We start from the raw sequence: 22,022 nt of genomic DNA on the forward strand, positions 1-22,022 counted from the left end.
AGACAGCTGGAGAGCAGGTGTCCAATGCACAAGTTGGTGTATCTCTGGAATGCACTCACTGCATGGGGAGCATGAAGAGACAGCTGGAGAGCAGGTGTCCAATGCACAAGGTGGTGTATCTCTGGAATGCACTCACTGCATGGGGAGCATGACGAGACAGCTGGAGAGCAGGTGTCCAATGCACAAGGTGGTGTATCTCTGGAATGTACTCACTGCATGGGGAGCATGAGCATTATTATGCCATGTCCTTGAAAACACAGATAGCAAATCCCATGTGCTTACTTCTTTAGGTCCCCAACAACATTTGGGAGGGGTTGTATGCTAGAAATTCGAATTTACAAGTAAAACGGAAATGAATTGGCGAATATACTGAAAAAGGTTTTTGCCATAATCAAAACATTACCAGCTGAGAGTAATAAAAGTACCATTTCGAGACAGCCTTCAACACAGTATTTATTTAAAAATGAAATTGTATATTACTTACCCCATTCTAAGGATTTCGGTGTGCCCAGGGTGACAGGTAGCAGACTCAGGCACAGAAAATACAAAAACAAAAGAAAGTAGAACTGCTACCATCAAGGCTACTACCCAATTCTTGTCAGTGAGTGAAACAAAAAATGGAGATCGGGGAGCCTGATTGGATTTTGCTAAGGGAATGGCAAAGGAAGGACCCTAGATTGGGTAGCCAACCTTAACTGTGATACTATAATTACATCTATTAGACCCCAATCTTGGACATATCATTATCTATTGTCATTTACTCTCTCAGCTAATACTCTGAAAATTCAGGTCCTCAACAACTCCCCTTGCTTATGGTCTGACCATCACATCATAACTTTGAACATTGAAGCTACCCCGTGGGCTCCGACACAGATAGCCCCAGCACTCCCCACTCGTAGTAAAAAAAACATAACTAAGGAACAACTCCTCCCACTGCTACTTCCTTCCCTCAACGCGGCTACCAACTCATGTTCTGATCCCACCTCCCTAGCAGACACCTATAACCAAACTATGCTCACGGCGATAGACTCTATAGCACCCATCAAACCTAGGAAGGCCAAACCACAAGCACATCTTAACTCATGGTTCACTCCACAGCTAAGAATCCTCCGCAAAGCTAAACGCTGTGCGGAAAATCGCTGTAAAAGCCACCCGTCTGATGAGCATAAAGATGGCTTCCTTCTTGCCTCCCTTACCTACAAAGATGCCATCATCACTGCTAAAAAAGAGTCGCTTAACAATCGTATTTTGCAAGCCGATTCTAACTCCAAGGAACTCTTTAGAATCCTAAAAGAGCTCGAAACCCCAGTCTCCCCTCCTGACACATGCACGAAAGATAGTAATTGGTGTGCTAGCATTCAAGCAGCCTTACTAAATAAAATTTCCATGCTTCAATCCAAAATTAAAGACAAGCAGGACAGCCTGAAGCTTGACAACCGCGCACTCTCCCCAGCTAGGTCCCTCCCGTCAGACACTGCTAACACCATACCTTTCACCTTCTCACTGCTCACTGTTACTGAGGTAGAAAATATCATCCTGAGAATTAAACCATCCAACTGCCAAGGTGACCCTTGCCCAGCTCCCATCATTAAGGACTCTGCCCATGATCTAGCTCCATTCATTACGGCCTTCATCAACTCCTCCTTTAAAACAGGTATTGTCCCGGACAACCTTAAGGACGCGTGGGTGATCCCGTTACTCAAAAAACCTTCCCTAGACCCAAGTATACCTACGAACTTCTGACCGATCACTACAGTACCGTTTTTGCTTAAGATACTGGACCGCACAGCTTACATTCAGATCCAAAACTACTTGGAATCCAACAATCTGCTAGGTCTACGACAATCCGGATTTCGGCCCAGACACAGGACTTAAACTGCTCTAATAGACCTAAAATCCCAGATCGAAGTATTGAAGGACAAAGGCAAATTAGCAATGCTATTACTCCTCGACCTCTCCGCTGCATTTGATTTGGTCAACCACCAGATCCTTTGCAGGCACCTCCACTCTGCTGCCAACTTCTCCTCCTCCGCTGCGGCCTGGATCAAATCCTTTCTGAGCAACAGATCCATGAGGGTCTTTGTACCATCTGCAGCCGCGGACCCCTCCCCTATACACTGCGGCATACCTCAGGGTTCTTGCGTGTCACCTACACTTTACAACATCTTTACGAAACCACTCTTTGTTGTGCTCGACTATCTGGGTGTCTCCTACACTAACTATGCGGATGACACCCAGATACTCATTCCCATCTCAGGTGATTATCTAGCTGACACCAAGGCCATCAATGACGTCTACCTGGTCATCCAAGCCTGGATGGCCCAACACCAGCTAAGTCTAAATGACAATAAAACGGAGCTCCTTATCCTGGGTACCGCACAACGCCTGAGCAAACTGGAGCCGTCCTATCAGTCATTCACCATAGACGGTAATACCGTACGTGTCTCAAAAGACACCAAAACGTTAGGCTTTTACCTTGACTCCACCCTATCCTTATCCAGACAAATAAATGCAGTTAGGTCTGCCTCTGGTTACACGTGCAAACTTATTGCAGCCTGCAGACCGTTTCTTACCACCCCCAACAGTGTCACACTAGCTAGAACCCTCATTATGGCAAAAATTGATTATTGCAGTGCTCTTTACTTAGGTACCAGCCAAGAGAACTTTAGCAAACTCCAAACCACCCAGAATAACGCCATTCGACCGGCCTTGAACATTCCCCGCAACCACCACATTTCAGAAGCCAGAACCAACTTAAAGTGGTTACCTGTCAAACAGAGAATCTCCTTAAAAACACTTGCCCAAACGCACAAATGCCTGGCCAACAAAGCCCCGATCTATCTCTGTAGTCGGCTATCTCGCCACTCTACCGCCCGACCACTAAGAACTGCCCAGACTCATTGTCTATCAATCACTAGGTTTAAGCTTCAAAAAGCGGGGGGCACCAGCTTCCCTGTCCTAGCCTCTAAACTATGGAACACCCTCCCTGCCACTATCAGAGCTGAAGATTCTTTCAACACCTTTAAGACCAAATCGTGGCTCTTTGATCAGCAATAAGACATGCTCTGCGTCTGTCTCACATACTCCGGTCTGCTTCCTCTGATACTATTTCTGGCCTGCTACCGCCGTACTGTTACTGTACACCCTAGGGTGTATCCTCTGTTATTCCTAGTGGCACTGTAATCTTTGTAATATATGTAATTAGAAAGATGGTTAATATGCTATTACTGTAAATTTTGTAATGTAATTTATTGTCTGTATTTCTTTTTCTGCAACTTTGTACAAATTGCGCCCTGATGCACCCGGGCCTGCTGGTTTGCGCGTTATAAATAAACAAAATACAAATACAAATAACCTGATAGCGCCTCCATGTCCTACAAGGAACAAACGGAACATTACAGTGGATGCTATCCTGCCACAAGTGATCCCTACTCTGAATTCCCTAGAGGGCACCACTGATCCCAACAAGTTAGTAGAGATCTACTGTTCCACTATGACCAAGGCATTGGACATTATCTCCCCTCTCAAAATGTGCAAAGGCAAACCAAGAGTTTACCTGAACCCCTGGTTCACTCCGCAGTTAAAATCTTTACGGGCTGAAAAAAGAAAATTGGAAACTCTATGGAAACACCTCCCTTCCGCAGAGAATAAAACCAATCTGATTAATTTATCTGCTAAATACAAGGAAGAGATACTTCATACTAAACGCGAGTCGTACAACAATAGAATTAATCACGCTAGCTCCAGCACTAAAGAGCTCTTTGTTATCCGTAGAGAGGTGGAGACACCCATTACCTCTACGGATCCGTGCCTAAAGGACAAACTCTGGTGCACAAACATTCAGAATGCTCTCACCAATAAAATAGGCATACTGCAAAGTAAAATTGCTGACAAATGCCTAAACTTACAAAACTCAGATACTCCACACCACACCCAAAAGCCATCCATTAAACCATCCCAATGCTTTTAATTCTCCAAAGTCTCCGTCCCAGAGGTACAAACAATTATTGCATCCCTTTAACCCTCAAGGTGCCAAGGAGATAGTTGCCCGGCTCAAATAATTAAAGATGCCACTAGAGACATGGTGCCATTCATATCCAAACTAATTAATGCTTCATTTACTTCTCGTATTGTACCCATCAACTTAAAGGAGTCGTGGGTCCTACCCCTCCTTAAAAAACAATCACTGGACCCTACAATTCCGACAAATTACAGGCCAATCACTATGGTCCTGTCCTTACTGAAGATACTGGATAGGGTAGCGTAACTGTAGATCCATGAAGACTTTGGGCCTCATTACGACCCAGGCGGTAAGTTACCGCCTGGGCCGTCACTTTACCACCATGGCGTAAACTACGTTTACGCCATGGTGGTTGGCGGACTTACCGCCCCATTCCGACCTTGGCGGGCGGTAAGTCCCCAATCCCCATTTACCCTTCCCCATTCCCATTTTTGCCCCATAGGGCATAATGGGAGTGGGGAAGGCGTTAATTACGCCACCGTAAATTACGGTGGCGTAATTAACTCCATGGTCCCTTAGAGCCATGGATTTTAACACCCGCTAAAAGCGGGTGTTAAAAGCTCCATGGCGCTAAGGGACCTCGTAATTGGCGGTAAGGGGTCGGCGCAGCTAACGCTGGCGTAAACCCCTTACCGCCAGGGTCGTAATGAGGCCCTTAGAGACTAACCATCTCCTACAGACTTGGCAATCTGGGTTTAGACCTCAGCGTTGATTGATTTAAAAACCCAGATTGCCAAACTCAAAGACAATGGGAAAATCACATTGTTACTTCTGTTGGATTTATTGGCTGTGTTTGATCTGGTCGACCATAGAGTACTATGCAATCACCTCACTTCAGCAGCTCACGTTTCTCAGAACGCTATTACATGGATCCAATCCTTTCTAAATAACAGGACAATGAGAGTCTTTTCACGATCAGCAGCAGCTGGCCCCATTCCCATTACATGTGGAGTCCCCCAAGGCTTCTGCATATCACCGACTATGTACAACATTTTCACGAGGCCCCTATTCGATGACCTGGACCATCTGCGTGTCAGCTACACTAACTATGCAGAGGACACCCAGATCCTCCTCCTATTAACGGGTACTTATGACACTGATGTACACTAGTGAACACAATGTATCTAATCTTTCAGGCATGGATGGCCACCCATGGCCTCTGCATGAATGACAATAAAACCGAGCTTCCGATCATAGGATCCCCAGCTAACCTGAATAAACTCAACACAGATTATTCCTCCTTCAATATCAATGGGAACAATATCCTAGTGGCTAAAGAGCTAAAAACATTAGGTTTTTCTCTAGATTCCACACTCAATTTACAAAAACAAGTTAACGCCACAGCTTCGGCTACTGCCTATACTGGTAAATTGATAAGGGCTTGCAAACCTCTGCTCTCTAAGGAGTGTTACCTTACACTTGCCAGAGCCCTCTTCCTGTCCAAGTTGGATTATTGTAAGGGACTCTAATTAGGTGCAAGTAAGTACGCTATCAATAAATTACAAATCCTGCAAAATAATGCACTTAGGACTGCTTTGAGTATATCAAGGAGAGAACATATCTCCCAAACAAGAAGACAGCATAAATGGCTGTCGATCAAGGATAAGGATAAGGATAAGGATAAGGATAAGGATCAAGGATAAGGATCAAGGATCAAGGATCAAGGATCAAGGATAAGGATCAAGGATAAGATCCAACTCAAAGCCATGTCTCATGTACAAATCCCTGAACCATGTAGCCCCTCCATTCTTAACTGAAAAATTCAACATCAGATCTTCAGTATGGGTCACCAGGTCATCAAATACCTCCTGTCTGGTAGTCCCAGGTACAAACTAAAAAAGCAGGAGGCAACAGTTTCCCAGTTATGGCAGCCCAGGTATGGAACTCACTCCCACCCTCCCTGAAGATGACCCAGTCTTTCTCTGACTTCAGAAGAAAATCTATCTTACTGCAGCAGTAATTCCGCCGCAGTAATTTCGCTGAAAATGTGTATAGGGTCAGCAGATTTACCTCCAGTTCATAGTTGGAGGTGAATCCTTTACATTTCTGCCAAACGTCTGCCACATTTCACCTACTTCACTGTGCTCATTTATTTAGCATGAAATTTACGACTGTCCTTTACCGGCATGTTGAAGCTGTCCCTCAACTCTCCGTTTAGGAGATTTGTTGTTGCTTTAGAGACCACAGCCCTAAATTCAAAAGATAACTTGGCCAAGGTGCAGGATACATTTAGTGTTTTCAGGGTAAGGATACCCGTAGTTAATATCCTGTGCCCCTAAGCATCCAGTCCCTTGCTCCCCCTGTCATGAGACAAAAGGGGGAAAATTTGGTTTGGAAGCTAGCCATCATGACCTTCACCACCAAACCTTATGGGGATTCATGGGTGGAGCGTGGCAAAACCACCCCCCTTACATTTCTTGGAGGCACTGCTGAGCTCACCTCTGGTGTACCTATACCTTTCCTACCCTGCCTACTGACCTAGTCATACCTACCCTTTCTCTTCTCGGGGTTAGTGTACATATTTCTATTGTAAGTTTCCATTTTTCTTTTGTTTAAATAGGATTTTGTGCACATTTGTGGATAAGGATTTGTTTATATTCTTGTAATAATTGTGATTTGCCACCACAGCAGATAGACATGCACCATCTTCATAAATCGGCTTCCAGTAGCCAGCTGGACTGAGTGTGAGGGGGTTTCAGGCTGACCATTAATTCATTAAAGCCAAATCCTTGTCGTAATCATCAGAAAGAGGTAGGAGGATCTGGGTGTCATCTGCATAGTTAGTGTAGGTGACACCCAGATGATCCAGATCATCAAAAAGGGGCTTGGTGAAGATATTGTATAGAGTAGGTGAGACGCATGATCCCAGAGGCACTCCACAAGTGATAGGGATAGGGTCAGCAGCTGCAGTTGTTGAGAAGACTCTCATAGTCCGGTTACTAAGAAAGGATTGTATCCAGACTATAGTTTCCCCTGAGAAATTGGCGGCAGTGTCAAGGTGACTGCATAGGACTCCAGGGTCGACTAAGTCAAATGCCGTAGAAAGATCCAATAGGAGAAGGAGGACGGGAGTCTCTTTTTCTCCGAGTTTGTCAATCTGTGCCTTTAAGTCTAGTAAAGCTGTTTCGGTTCCATACTGTGGCCGGAATCCAGACTGACGTGAGCCTAATAGGGAATTAGATTGCAAAGGTTTTTGAATTTGTGAGTAAGTCATTTTATCTAATATTTTCAGCAGGAATGGCACAGTAGTGATGGGTCGGTAGTTAGTAGGGAAATTTGGGTCCAATGTCTGTTTTTTTAGAAGTGGGAGCACCCACGATTCCTTGAGTTTAGCTGTAATTTTACCAGTAACGAATGAAGCGTTACAGTATTATAATTCAAAAGACAAGAGTGTAGATACAGAGCATGGAGATAGTAATCAGATTTCATTAGAGATCAACCAGGGTTTCTTATTTCTCCTAAAACTTGGGAAGGTTTGGTCTTTTCGCAGGTGCAGGGGTAGTGCATTCCAGTAGAGGGCGGCTTAGACTGGAAAGCCGTTCCCCCCAGCTCTTTTCAGGTTAAATTTGGGCATTGTTATACAATAAGATTGGGCCACTCTGGTAGGGCGAGGTGAAGATTTTCTGCTGATTATTTCTTGGAGGTACAATGGGGCAGCATTGTTCAGACATTTGTGGGTGATTGAAACTAGTTTGAATAGAATCCGATCTTTGATGGGAAGCCCTTTGGTTTCTCTTCTGGCCGCAGAGATGTGTTCTCTCTTAGGAATGCTTAGAGCGGATCTCAGAGCATTGTTTTGAAGGATTTGTAACTTGTTAGTGATTTGTTTGCTGGCTCCTGCATAGAGGGTATTGCAGATGTCGAGATTCGACATAATTAGGGCTCTCACTATGGTGGTGTTGCTCTTAGTGGATAAGTAAGGTTTGCAGGCATGTATAAGCTTACAAGTGTACACTGTGGCGAATGAAGTGGCGTTGACTTGTTTTCCCATGTTCAGTGTGGAGTCTTAGTAGAAGCCTAGGGTTTTAGTTTCTTTAGCCACTTGATGGTGATGCCATTAATAATAAATTCAGAGTATTGTGCATCAAGTTTATTGAGTTGGGCTGGAGCACCTAGGATTAGGATTTCTGTCTTTTTGTCATCCAGGCATAATTCATGGACCATGCCTGAATGACTTGGTAGGTGTTGTTTAGGAAGGCTAGATCTCGGTCGTAGTCACCTGATAAGGGGAGTAGTATCTGGGTATCATCTGCATTGTTGGTGTAGTTGATCCGCAGATGGTCCAGTTTGTTGAATAGCGGTTTAGTGAATATATTGCACATGGTGGGGGACACACAAGATCCCTGAGGGACATTGCATGTGATTGGGGAGGGGTCAGCGGCAGCTGCCTGAGAGAAGACCCTCATCGACCTGTTAAGAAAGGATTGGATCCAATAAGTGGCTTTGTGCGAGAAGTTAGCCGCAGTGGAAAGGTGCTTGCAAAGAATAATGTGGTGCACCAAGTCAAAGGCGGCCGACAAGTCAAGTAGGAGGAGCAGGCACATTGCCTTTTGTCCTTGAGTAAGTCAATTTGCATTTTTAGGTTTATCAGGAGGGTCTCAGTACCATGAGGTGGTCTGAAGCCAGATTGTTTGAGTCGTAGGAGTTTCTTTGTTTCCAGATAGTGCTGGATCTGTAAGTAGGCCGCCTTATCTAAAGTTTTAAGGAGGAATGGGACCGTGGTAATTGACCTGTAGTTTGTGGGGATGGTTGGGTCTAGGGAGGCTTTCTTTAGCAAGGGTAAGACCCAGGTGTCCTTCAGGTTGGTTGGGAATTTGCAGGTACGAAATGAAGCATTTATTAATTTAGTGATAAATGGGGCAAGGTCTCTGGCAGCTTCTTTAATTATTTGAGGGGGTGGGCAGATGTCGCCTTGGCATCTGGAAGGCTTGAGAGATGTGATGATTCTTTTCCACCTCTATGATTGCAACTTGTGAGGATTTTATTTCAGGGGTGCATTTCAAATGTGGTTTTGCCAGTTCTGGGTCTGAGTCAGGTTTGGCAATATTGAGCCTTTTGGCTACAATCTTTTTTTGGAGGGTGTCTATTTTGTTTGACAGAGCATTTTGAATGTCTCTGTACCATATTTTATCCTTGGTACAGGGATCTTCAGGGGCTATGGGGTATTCCAGTTCCCTTAGGATCGTGAAGAGTTCCTTGGTGTTAGAACTGGCTTTGCTGATCCGGTTGTTGTAAGTTTCTCGTTTAGTTCGAAGGATTTCAGCGTTGTATTTACTTGCTGATTTGGTTAAATTTAGTTTATCTTTGGATAGGAGATTTCTCCATAAAACTTCGAGTTTTCTTTTTTTCTGCATGCATGATTTTAACAAGGGGGTGAGCCAGGTGTTAAGATGGGCTTTGGATTTGCTTTTACGCAGTTTGAGAGGTGCAATGGCATCTAGCGCAGAGGTCATGGTGGCGTTGTACATTTCAAGTAGTTCGGCTGGGTCCACTGATTCTGGAGCGGTGTTCGAGGTGGGTAGTAGGAGAGGCAAGAGCCTGACGGTAGTTATATTTTGTTTGCTCCTCGTAGAAGGTGCAGCGCTATCTGATTGGTTTTGGTTTCTACTCGTTTGGTCTGAGTGGTGAAGGAGATGAGAAGATGATCTCTCTAAGTTAAAGGTAGGATAGATGATATGGGGGTCTCTTTATTGATGTCCGCTACCCAGTCAAGAGTTCTACCTTTCTCATGGGTAGGTTGATTGACTCTTTGAGTAAGGCCCAGTTGGGTTAAGATGTTGGATAGTGCCTTGGCTTGTGTATCGTTAGGGTGATGAAGAACCCAAATTGAAATCACCTAGCAGCAAGATTTGGGATGAGGGCTTGGTGTTGTCTGAAAGTAATGTCATGACGTCTTCTTCGAAGGTACCAATAGGGCCAGTGGGTCTGTATATTAAGTGAATGGTAAGGGTGCTAGTCTTGGACGTGGGAAGTTTAACTGTAAGTAGTTCACAGGACTTAAGAGTGGGCGAGGGGGTTGCTGTGAGCCCTAGGCTAGATTTGGTATTAAAGGCAATGCCACCCCCTTTGCGACGAGACTCTGTCAGCTCTCACAATGGTGAAGTTGTTGGGTACGGCCAATGCGAGGGAGGTTTGATCCCTAGTGAAGGGGTTAGGGTCATAATGGCTGTGACTTTGGGAAGCTGTGAGGTCGAATGATGGGTCAGCGTGAGGTGATGGCGAGCCTGAGCTAGACTGAACAGTAAGGTAGCTAGAAGGAGGCAGGCAACATGCATGTTGTGTTTGGGAGATATAAGAGGGGGGCTGTTCCCCATGGGGTGATAACGTGGGGTATACAGTACGCCGGTGAGATAGAGCTCAGTAAAGTTGGCAGAAGCAGTAGCGCAGCATTTGAGGCGTAATTCAAAGCGGTACAGAATCAGTTGTGTATGACATGCTGTGTGGTATGCTACTGTGCCAGGAGAGCTGTCCCACAATCAGTGGTACGATTCGAATGGCAGTATAAAACCTTTAGAAATAGCCATATAATACATCAATACAATAGGTAGATGCTGGGCACACCATAGAGTATCACAATGCAGTGTTTCAATACGAAGCAACTATAGAATATAGCAATGCAATGGGCGAATGTGGGGCTCACCATAAAATACAGGAATGTAGGGCTCAAAATGCGAGGCTCACTAGGGAATACAATAATACAATAGGCAGATGGGGGGCTCTCCCAGGCACACAGCAATACACTAGGTGAATGTTGGGTTCGCCCAGGAGTACAATACTACAATAGGCAAGTGCGGGGCTCACCCAGGAATACAGCAGTAAAGTATGCAAATGTGGGGCCCACCAAATAGTACAATAATACAGTGGCTAAGTGCGAGGCACCCTAAGGAATACATCAATGCAATGGGCAAATGCAGGGCTCACCAAGGAATACCAAGGATTACAATAGTGCAATAGGCAAATGTGGGGCTCGCCCAGAGATACAGTAATACAAAAGGCGAATGCGGGGCTCGCCTAGGAATACAGCAGTACAGTAGGCAAAAAGCAGGGCTCAATCAGGTTCACGGTGGATAGGTATCAAGAGGTTGGCTATAATATGTTGAATGCAACCATTAGGCGCAAACAAGTCAATGTTCTAAAAAGGGTCCTTCTTGGCAAAGAATCCTAGCAAGTGGAGACCAAGGCTAAGATCACTCAATACATGTGGCTGGATATTGGGTGTCCTAATGAGAATGGAGTAAAGTAGACTAAGGATTGGTCATGCAAGTATAGATTCACATGCACAAGAATCAGCAATTGTGGGAAGGCATAGAAATAACAGTAAGCGGTAAATACCAGTTATATACTCAACGCGGCTGCAGTATTACATTGATAATTGCATGTATTTTCATATAACAAAGAGGTGGCAGGCAAGCTATAAACACATATGGTTATGTTACAAGTATTGGCAACATTTGTCATTATTTCATATGTTGAGCTATATTGGTATTAAAAAGGTAGGTTTATGTGACGTTCTAGGTGGACATCAGTATGGGAAAACCGATTTGGTCATGGACCTGCAGAGTGGGTACTACCAAATCCCAATGCATCCAGCAGATGTTGAGAAAATGGCATTCACCTGCTTGCTTGGATTGTACAAATTCATCAGGATACAACAAGGGATTTTCGGTGCACCAGCAGATTTCCAAAACCTCATGCAAAAGACCATCAGTCACATGAACCACCTGAAGGTAATGGTTTACATGAATGATTTCATTTTGTTCGGAAGGACCCTGAAGGAACACAACAAGAAGCTCATGAAGGTGCTTGATCACCTAAGGGAGCAAGGGCTAAAGGTCAGTGTGAACAAGTGTCAGTTTTGCTGGACAAGCATCAAATACAGCGGAAACATCATATCTGCAGACAGCATTCCTATAAATCCCGCAAAGACGGAAGCCCTCTTCACCTGGTCAAGACCTCAGGACTTGAAGGAGTTACAGAATTTCCTTGAATTTGTTAACTTCTACCAGAGATTTGCTGTGGGATATGCCAACATTGCATGACCATTTGTGGTCCTCATCAAAGGATACCTGCCTAACCAGAGGATCCGCAGAATTACCATAAACTCTGTATAACATTTACACCATCCACATGAGCCAATGGAGGAGATTAAACCCTTATCACCCGGGTCCGTTTCTAGAAATTTTTCAAAGTGGGTTAGGGAGCGAGAACCCGCCTGCTTTATTGATGGATGAGATAGCCAGTGCCTAATCTGGAGATATGTAAACCTCTGCTTCGCCCAAACTCCAAACTCCTTCTTGTACTGCTCAAACTGTTTCACCTCACCCACCTGCAGCATATCCCGCAGCATCCTGCACCCACCCGTGAATCATGGATCAAAGTTCGAGTCGTATGCAGCTGCCGGGGAGAATTGTGGGTTACCATGCAGGGGTGAGAATGGAGACGGGAAGGAGGTAATCCAAGCCCTCACTACAGCTTGATCCCAGGCCTCCCCTACTGTTGTCGTTATTGCACTGCAGTACATTCAGGCCGGCCTATCTTGCCTTGAGAGCCACAGAACCCCCTCCAGGTCCTTCCCCACTACCGCCCTATCCATCGACCGGCACACCTTACCTCTATCGTTCCGCTGCCAGTCTCTAATAATCCTCAATTGTGCTGCTATATAGTAAACTCGGAAGTCGGGTTCTCCCAATCCACCCCTTTCCGGCAGTGCCTTCATTGTGGAAGCTGCTACCCTTGGGCGTCTATGGTTCCATACAAACCTACTAGTCAATTTCTGCAGGGCCCTGAAAAAGGAGGCAGGGACCCAGATCGGAAGGGCTACAAAGTGGTATAAGAGGAGTGGAAGAATCGCCATTTTTAAGGTATTGACTCTGCCCAACCAAGAAATCTCCTGGGGTCCCCAGTCTACCAACTTGGATTTCACCTTCTGCAAAAGCGGGGGGTAGTTTGCTATATAAAGGTGCTCCACATCTTTGGTCAACTGAATCCCCAAGTATTGCAGAGAGGAGTCCACCCATCTATAGTCGTAAACCCTTTTGAGATCCCGAATGGCAGAAGGAAGCAACGGGCCTCATTACGACCCAGGCGGTAAGTTACCGCCTGGGCCGTCACTTTACCACCATGGCGTAAACTACGTTTACGCCATGGTGGTTGGCGGACTTACCGCCCCATTCCGACCTTGGCGGGGCGGTAAGTCCCCAATCCCCATTTACCCTTCCCCATTCCCATTTTTGCCCCATAGGGCATAATGGGAGTGGGGAAGGCGTTAATTACGCCACCGTAAATTACGGTGGCGTAATTAACTCCATGGTCCCTTAGCGCCATGGATTTTAACACCCGCTAAAAGCGGGTGTTAAAAGCTCCATGGCGCTAAGGGACCTCGTAATTGGCGGTAAGGGGTCGGCGCAGCTAACGCTGGCGTAAACCCCTTACCGCCAGGGTCGTAATGAGGCCCAACGTAAGGGGAAGCGCCTCCGATTTATGGGCGTTAATTTTTAGACCCGCTGCCCTCCCAAACTTGGACATTTCTCTTCCCACTGCTCGCAGGGAAATGTCCGGGTGGGTCAACGAAAGGATCATGTCGTCGGCGAAGGCTGCAATTTTGTGAATCTCTCCCCCAGATGGAACCCCCTTAACGTCATCAGCTCCTCTCACCGCCTCTAAGAACGGTTCTAGGTGGAGAGCATAAAGGAGCGGTGACATCGGACAACCCTGCTTGGTGCCTCTTCCCACTGGTATCGGGGCAGAAACTTGGCCATTAATTGCAAGACGTATGACCGGGCTTCGGTAGTTCGCTCTTACTCTAGTAATAAAACCCGGGCCAAACCCCATCCGACCCAAGACCTCGAACAGGAAGCTCCATTCAACCCGATCGAATGCCTTTTCGGCATCGATCGCCAGAAGAAGAGCCGGTATATCCTTTTTTCGTGCCTTTTCAACCAGGTGAGCCAACCGTCTAACATTATTCGAGGTCTGTCTGCCCTTTATAAAGCCGGACTGGTCACAGTGAATTAACTTAGGGAGAATGGATTCAAGGCGGTTAGCTAGAATCTTAGCATGAATCTTAGCGTCTACATTAATTAGAGCAATAGGTCGGTAAAACGCGCAGTCCGTCGGATACTTGCCCGGTTTATGTATCAGAATTACCTTGGCCTTGTTCATAGAATTGGGAAGAAAGCCTGTCGCCCCTATACAGTTAAATAGTTGGATGAGAATGGGACCCTATGGGTCTTGTAAAATTCAACGACAAACCCGTCAGGGCCCGGGGCTTTGCTGGGCGGGAGGTTAGCAATAGCTCTCCTCACTTCATCTGCCGTAATCTCCATCTCCAGCGCGTCCATATCGGCCTGCGACAGCTGCCGAATGTGGACCTCCCGCAGGTAGGCATCCTGAGCTGAGTAATCGGGGCAAATTGAGCTATAAAGGGCCGTGTAGAATTTAGTAAATTGAGCTTCAATGTCGGAGTTCGACGTAAGCGAAGCTCCATCGTCTGCCCTTAATGTCAGTATTGTCTTATCGCCTGCTTCCTTACGCAACTTTCTGGCCAGCAAACAGTCAGCTTTGTTGCCTTTGACTTAGTATCTTTGTCTCTGACGAAGGAGGCCATGCTCGGCTGCTCTTGTTTGTATGAGGTTTAGTTGACCCCGCACTGCTCTGTATTCCATTTTGGTAGCTGCCGACATCCCCATGCCCATGCGAGCCATGATCCCTTTTAGCCTCTCTTCCAAACGGGATTCCTCTAGCCTCAGTTCCCGGTCCCTTATAGCTTTAATGGCAATAACCCTCCCCCTAATTGTGGCCTTTAGGGCGTCCCACTAGTTCTGGGGGGTAGTGTCCTCCCATTTGTTATAGTCAGAGTATTCCCCCAGTTCCTTCTCTATCTCCTCCACCAATACCGGATCCCTAAACAGGGAGACTGGGTACCTCCATTTCCAAATAGACAGGGGCTCTTGAGGGCTGCCATACTCAGGGTGAGAGGGGCGTGGTCTCCCAATGTAATCACACCTATCTCCAAAGCTGTGACCCTCCCTAGCAATGGTTTCGAGATCCACAAATAATCTATCCGAGAATGAGACCTGTGGGCATGTGAATAGAAGGTATAGCCCTTTGTCTGCCCATAAAGTTCCCGCCAAGTGTCTACCACGGCCAAATCCCTCAGTTTCTTTTCCAGATCCCCTGATGGAGTACCCTGGTTCCCCCACGATGCGCAGCTCCTATCTATGGAGGGATCCCACGCCAAGTTGAAGTCCCCCATAAGAGCTATGTTACCCACAGCGAAATTCCCCAATCTCGTGAGGGATTTTTGTAAAAAGGCATCCTGGGCCTGATTAGGGGCATATACAGTCGCTACCGTGAAAGTCTCTCCCATGCCTACCACTAACACGGCCAGATACCGTCCCTGAGTGTCTTTCTGCCTGTCTGTAAAGGAAAGACCTGAACCGTCCCGCAGTGCAATCATCACCCCTCCTTTCTTGCTAGGTTGGGTGGCCTGAACCATTTGAGAGTATCCCCAAAATCTAATTATATGTAAATCCTTGGTATGTATGTGGGTCTCTTGCAAGGCGACTACCTGAGGCTGCTCTCTCTTGAGAAACCTCTCGACTCTTTGCCTCTTTACCGGGGAGATGAGACCGTTTACATTTAGGGAAAGGAACTTTACCACCTGGGAACTAGCCATTAGCCTGATTCACATGGGGTATATTGACACTGGAATAACCCTGCAGGCAGCACCTCAAGTATTACCCTCATTATTAGCGTCACGTGCAACTACCAAGGGCGTCATGTCCCCGAACCTCAGCCTGAACCTTGGATCTAGAACCTATGCCACCCCCCCTACACCCTTCCCCCCCACCCCAAACCCTCCAGGTGGGAACGGCTGGCCGTCTGTCCCCCTCGCGATGTATCACGAGAACCGTTCCCAGTAACCAACCCGGAAACACCCAACGCAGGGAAACCCTTCCCCATTCCAAGACTCCCGGCCGCCCCCCCCACTCCCGACCCACCACCCCCACAACCCTTTCAAACAACCCATCAACCGCTCAAAAAACAATTGTCGGTGATGCCCTCCCCGGGCTCCATCATTAACCATTTCTACTCCTGAAAGTCTCATGATCCTGCCGAATCACCACTCCGAGCCGTCAACCGGTCGGTGGGTCCGTCAGCAAAAGGCTTTGCGCGGTCCAGGTCCGTAGGTCTCTTGCGGCCTCTCCTGCGCTTGGCTGTAGACCATTCCCATGGTTTCCGAGTGGCGGATGGATTTTCGAGACCCTCTGCTGGGGGGGGGGGTCTTGGTCATCTAGGCCCAACAAAGACAAGCCCTGGTCGCAGGTAGTGACCTTATGATGAGATCCGTGCCACATAAAAGATAAACCAAAGGGGTGGTTCCATCTGTACCGGATATGCTGTGATCTTAAGAAGGACGGACCGGGCCCATCCGCCGCCTCTTAATTAGGGTGCTCCTCACCAGGTCCTGATAAAGCAAATGTTCTTGGCCATTGTAGGTGATACAGGTTGATTTCTCGCTCTTTCCATGACCTTCTCCTTCACCGCGTAGCTATGGAAGGCAACCAGAACGTCTCGTGGTCTGGAACCTGGCTCGGCCCTATGCGGACCCACCCTGTGGACTCTGTCAAACTGCATTTCAGGGTCGGAGTTAGCCTCCAGCAAGTCAACAAAAATGGCTTGCAAGACTGGGCCTAGCTGCTAATCCTGGACTTCTTCCGGTAATGCTTTCACTCTGATATTTGCCCTTCTGGGCCTGTTTTCTAGGTTCTCCGCCATCAGCTCCAGGTTTTGCGTGGCCACCGCCAGAGACTCAAGCAAAGTGTCAGCTTTTCTAGCATCTTCCGTCAGCTCCTGTATGGCCCGCTCATTAATGTCCACCCGCTCCTCGATTTTATTGACATCTCTTTTAAGGTCCCCTAGATTTGCAGCTAGGTCCTCGCGCAGCTTATCCATCTGTTGCTGTCCCGCAGCAGTAATTTTCTCCACTAGCTCCCCCATAAACTGCGTGAGCCACGCCTGAGTAATTGGTTTGTCCTGCCCCTCGCGGGCACATGCGGGGGCAGTATCAGAGAAGTATTGGGATGGCTGATTATCTTCGACCGCGTCCGCCTCCCTGGACCAAAATTTCGTGAGGGGGGCCTCTGGCGTCTTTCTGGGGGTCTTCCCCTGGGGCGGGCCATCTTTGTTTTTAATTCGCGACATGGCCCCGAAGGACGCAGACAATTTCATGGACTCAATAACAGCTCCCGGGGCGCAGAGCCTCAAGCGGTGGGCAGCAGGAGTGAGGGGCCCCCGAGGCAGACCAAATCCCAAGCAGCTGCGCAGCCCCAAGTCAAGAAACCGTCGGGGCCCCCGCGGGGGAAACTCAGCAGAATCACCCCTGTGGCGGTCAAGGATAGATATAGGGGGTCCCGCTCCAGCGCGAGCCCTGTGAGTGTCCCTTCAGTGTAGGCCAGGCATGAGTGTCCTTAATGTAGTGAGCTGCTCCCCGCACCGGCTCTCGAGGGCGCCACACCACTGCCTCACCAGGAGACCGCCCTCTCCAACAGAATTAGCAGTGGGCACCCCACTGTCCACCCGGAATCCTCCCCTCCTCTGCAGATGAGCACAACGAAATCCCTCCAGCCCCACCGCCCGCGGGGCCAAGCCGCCTCCCCGATGTCCACACAGGCCTCCAAGGTGGGGGGGCGTCCCCACTACCCTACGACCTCACTGAAGGCCCCAGAGCCGGGCCGCGGGTCTCCCCTGCACCCCCCTCACACCGGCCGGCCAAGACCCGCCAGGCGGGCGGAGCTCCAAGGAATAAAAGGAGGGGGGCCCCAGAGCTCTGGCGGCCGTCCGCCGAAACTCCCGCCGCCCCGCCGAGCGGGATCCGTGGGGAGGGGGAGACACCAGCCGTCCAGCGCACTCCGGCCGCCGTGGCCCAAAGACTCCCACTGCGCTCGGGAGCCGGCGCGGCCCGTTCCCCAACCGGGCTCACCCGCTCTGAGCCGCCAAAGCGCCCCCAGCCGCGGGCGCGCACTCCACGGTCTTCTCCGGGGCTGGCAACAGTCACAAGGGGGGCCACGGTATTTCAGGGGCCGCGATATGCCAGGAAGCAGCGGCAAGTTGTCCCAGTGCCGGGGAGGGCAGCTGTAACCGTGGACGGGTTCGGATGGGTCGCAGGTCGGGAGCGTGACGGACATCTTGGAATCCCCGGCTCAATTATTCTTATATTATTATCATTATTATTATTGTTAGGGTATTCAGAGATGGAGGGTGGGAAAGGGATCTCCAAACAATCAGGGGAGGAAACAGTGAGGAGCAGATCACCCAGTCTCAGGTCAGGTGGGGAGTGGTGGGTGTGTGGAGCTAGTTGTTAGCTAGATAGATTCATAACTCAGTCCAAGGCCATCCTCAAGGTTGAGGATATTTTAATGGGAGGAAGCATGTAACAAATTAGAGTAAAAGACATCCCCACGTGATGCCACACAGGGATTCTTTAAAAAAAGGAAAAGGTGTGCGGCATGAGCAGAGCGCCTTGGGGACAGTTGGTCTCAACCTTCACTGGGTTCAAATGTTCTTTCTCCATATAATCTGACCATGACTTTGCGACTCTTCATCTGAAAACCTTTTGTGTGGTATGTTGCCTTTTAATTTTTCTCAAAACACTTGAAACATTATGACTTTTTTTTTTGTTCTGTATAAATATGAAACATTATGATTTGTATGTACATTGTGACTTCTTTACAGCCTTGAAGATGACCAGTGAGGTCGAAACGGATCTGCTTGATTTTTCTGTCGCGGAAAGGTCCGCAAAGGAAAAGTTTGCATGAGAAATGTGCGAACCACAAAAGGTTCGCACATTTCCCATGCGAACATGCATTGAAAATCCCTACATACCCACACCCACAACACTCCCCCACCGACACCCTCAACATAAACAAACCCTACTTTTTTACACGCTGAGTCCCTGCAGCTCCAGTTCCCTTTCACGTCCGTGATCGGGAACCGGCGCTGCAGTGTCTTTTTCTATTTCGGGAGCTGCAGGGGTGTCCCCCGCAACCCCCGCTCACTATACCACACAGACACCGCCGCAGTCTTTTTATTTTTTGTACTTACCTACAATGCTACCACCAAAGGTTCGAACCAAGGAGGAAGGGGACTGTGGTGATGGGTCTGTAGTTAGTGGGGATGGTGGGTTCTAGGGTGGGTTTTTCAATAGTGGGGTTATCCACGCTTCTTTGACGTCAGCTGGGACCGAGTTGGGAGTTAGAGTTTGTGAGCAGGGTTTACTTAGTTTAGCCGGAAAGTTGTCACCTTTGCAATAGGAGGGTTTGTGGGAGGCGATCACTTTGCTAACATGATCCTGGGTGACTTGTGAGAAATAAAATTGTGTTACTGAGTCAGGAATTTCGATTTGGGCAGTGGGTGTGAAATTAGTACATTTGTCTAGTAATTTTCTTTTAGCAATGATTTTATCTTGGAGGGAGATGATTTTATTGGCTAGAGCGTTCTGAATAGTGGTGCACCATGCTTTACTAGCAATAGCTGAGCTGAAGGCTTCATCCAAACAGGTGGATCCCTGCGCCTCCAAAACCATTAAAGACAATATCGACTCCCTCGCCCAAGCCTTGGCTGATCTCTGCAATCTCTTCTTTTCGAGCTTTCCCAACTGCCCTGAAGCACTCCCTTCTGCACCCTCTGCTTATAAAACCCTCTGCCAAACCCTCCATTCTGGCAAACTATTGCCCTCTCTCCATCACTTCTTTCTTGGACAAACTCCTGAAGAAGTTGGCCATCTCTCAGCTGACCCTCCACACTGAATCTATTGGTTGCTTTCACGACCATCAACCTGGCTTTAGAGCATCCATAGGCACAGAAACTGCTCATATGAACACCAGTGAAAACCTGCTCTCATATCTTGACACTAACACCCCCTTTATCCTCATTCTCCTTGACATCTCCTCTGCCTTCGACAGTGTTAACCACGACATCCTGATCACACGTCTCCGTCACACCCTGGGAATCACAGGTCAGGCTCTTACGCGGTTACTCTCCTTCCTCTCTGACTGCCCATCCCAGGTGGAACTCAGAGACTTTCACTCGACTATCACTCTACCTGTGGCGCTCCCAAGGGATCTAACCTATCCCCCTGGTTCTTCAATGTCTATACGGCTGCCCTGACATTGGTCAGTGCGACTTTCACCTCTAACTTTCAGTGCTGTGTCGATAACACACAACTATCTTTCAGGCTACTCTCAGCCACCTCCTCCTCTTCGCTCATCTCTAACTGTCTGTCCACTATTCAGTCTTGGTGTACTGCAAACGACCTCTGCCTCAATGCCAGACCCCTACTCCCACTTTCCCACTCTCGCTCTGGCTGGCCTCCCTTGGCCCTGCGTCTGCACTCACCCGTGAAGCAAGAAACCTTGGGGTCAACTTTGACTCCACTCTTTCCTTCTCCTCTCACATTTAAAAATTCTAACTTTCAACTTCACCTCCTCACTGTCTCTAGAGCACTTGGTTCTCTCTAGGCTGGACTATTGCAACAACCTCTTCCTCAACCTCCCTTCTTCTGCCCTGCACCCTCTGCAACTCATCCAGAACAGAACCACAAGACTTATCCTTGGCCTCAAGCCCAGGGACCGCATCTCTCTGGCGCTGAAATCCCTCCACTGGCTCCCTGTGGCTGCAAGGATCAAATTCAACCCTTTGCACTGTTCACAAGGTTTTCTGGGGACTTGGTCCTACCTACCTACCTGCAATGCTGCCTACCTAAATACTGTCCCTCACAAGCCCTCCGCTCATCTACCTCCAACCTTGAGTGTGCCGGTTCTCCAAACAGAGATTTGGAGGGAGATTCTTATCCTCAGCATGTGCTTCCATCTGGAATAGCCTCACTGCTGCCCTACGTCGTGAGCCGGATCTCCTTAAATTCCAGAAACTTCTCGTGACTTTCCTCTTCTCCTCTTCCTTCTCTTTCCCTCTACCCTGCTAACCCAGCTCTTTGTTTTTTCCCTCTCTCCCTCCTCTCCCCTACAGCATGCTAACTGGCCGACGGGTGTACCTGAGAATCTCACTGGACCCCGGCAACCCTGCCAGTCCTCTTTCACACTTGCCTCAGAGCCCTACACTCACCCACACACAAGGTACTTGAGAAATCAACCCTAGAGAATGGCTCTCTATGCACTTACCCTAGTCTCAACTGACCGGGTGCACTTGATTGCCCCCCTCTGTGACCGTCTGTGCACTTGCTCGATCTTTACTTACCGGGCCTGAAGAGTGTCCTTCTGTTCTCTGTTGCCTTCACCCCTTAATTGCAGAATTGCCGCCAGGCCTATTGCTGTCTCCCGAACTGTGTAAATGTATTTTTACACACTTACTCTGCCTGTGCAGACTATTATTGTCTCAGAAATCCAATGGCTCTGAGCGTTTGTTTTTCCCCCATGTTCCCACCCTCCTTGAGTGCTTTGAAACACTTGCCTGTGTATAGGCGCTATATAAATAAACAATACAATACAATCACATCCACTTTGTAGCAGCATTACGGAACTGCTGCACTACAGATTTGAAGGTAAAGTGGAGGTTGTGCCTTGAGCATTTGGCTGGGGTACATCCTCCACTTTACACCCAATACTCAGCAGAGTTACCTTGCGGCTTTAACACTCATGGTAAATACATTGAATATCTCCATGAAGTCCTATGGACTGCTAAAATGGGCATTAACACTGCCTTAACCCACTCATAATCCTGTGTTAATGCCATGGGTCAGAGTGGCAGTAAAGGTAACCGATTTTGGCAGTAATTCCATAGATTATGCCCATTATGTTGTCATTCTATTTAGATATCTCTAAACAGGGATATATTGAATGTTTTGAATCAATAACAAACAAAGGCATTTAGCTTGGCAACCCTGCGTCCTTTTGTTTTCATCCAGCTGGAGGATTACAGAAGGGCGAAGGCCACAGGCAAAACTGTTTCCCTGCGCACATAGAACAAAAGCAAAAATAGTCAA

The sequence above is a fragment of the Ambystoma mexicanum genome, chromosome 3q (genome assembly GCF_040938575.1).
Source record: "Ambystoma mexicanum isolate Mex_15411 chromosome 3q, UKY_AmexF1_1, whole genome shotgun sequence".
Taxonomy (NCBI): Eukaryota; Metazoa; Chordata; class Amphibia; order Caudata; family Ambystomatidae; genus Ambystoma; species Ambystoma mexicanum.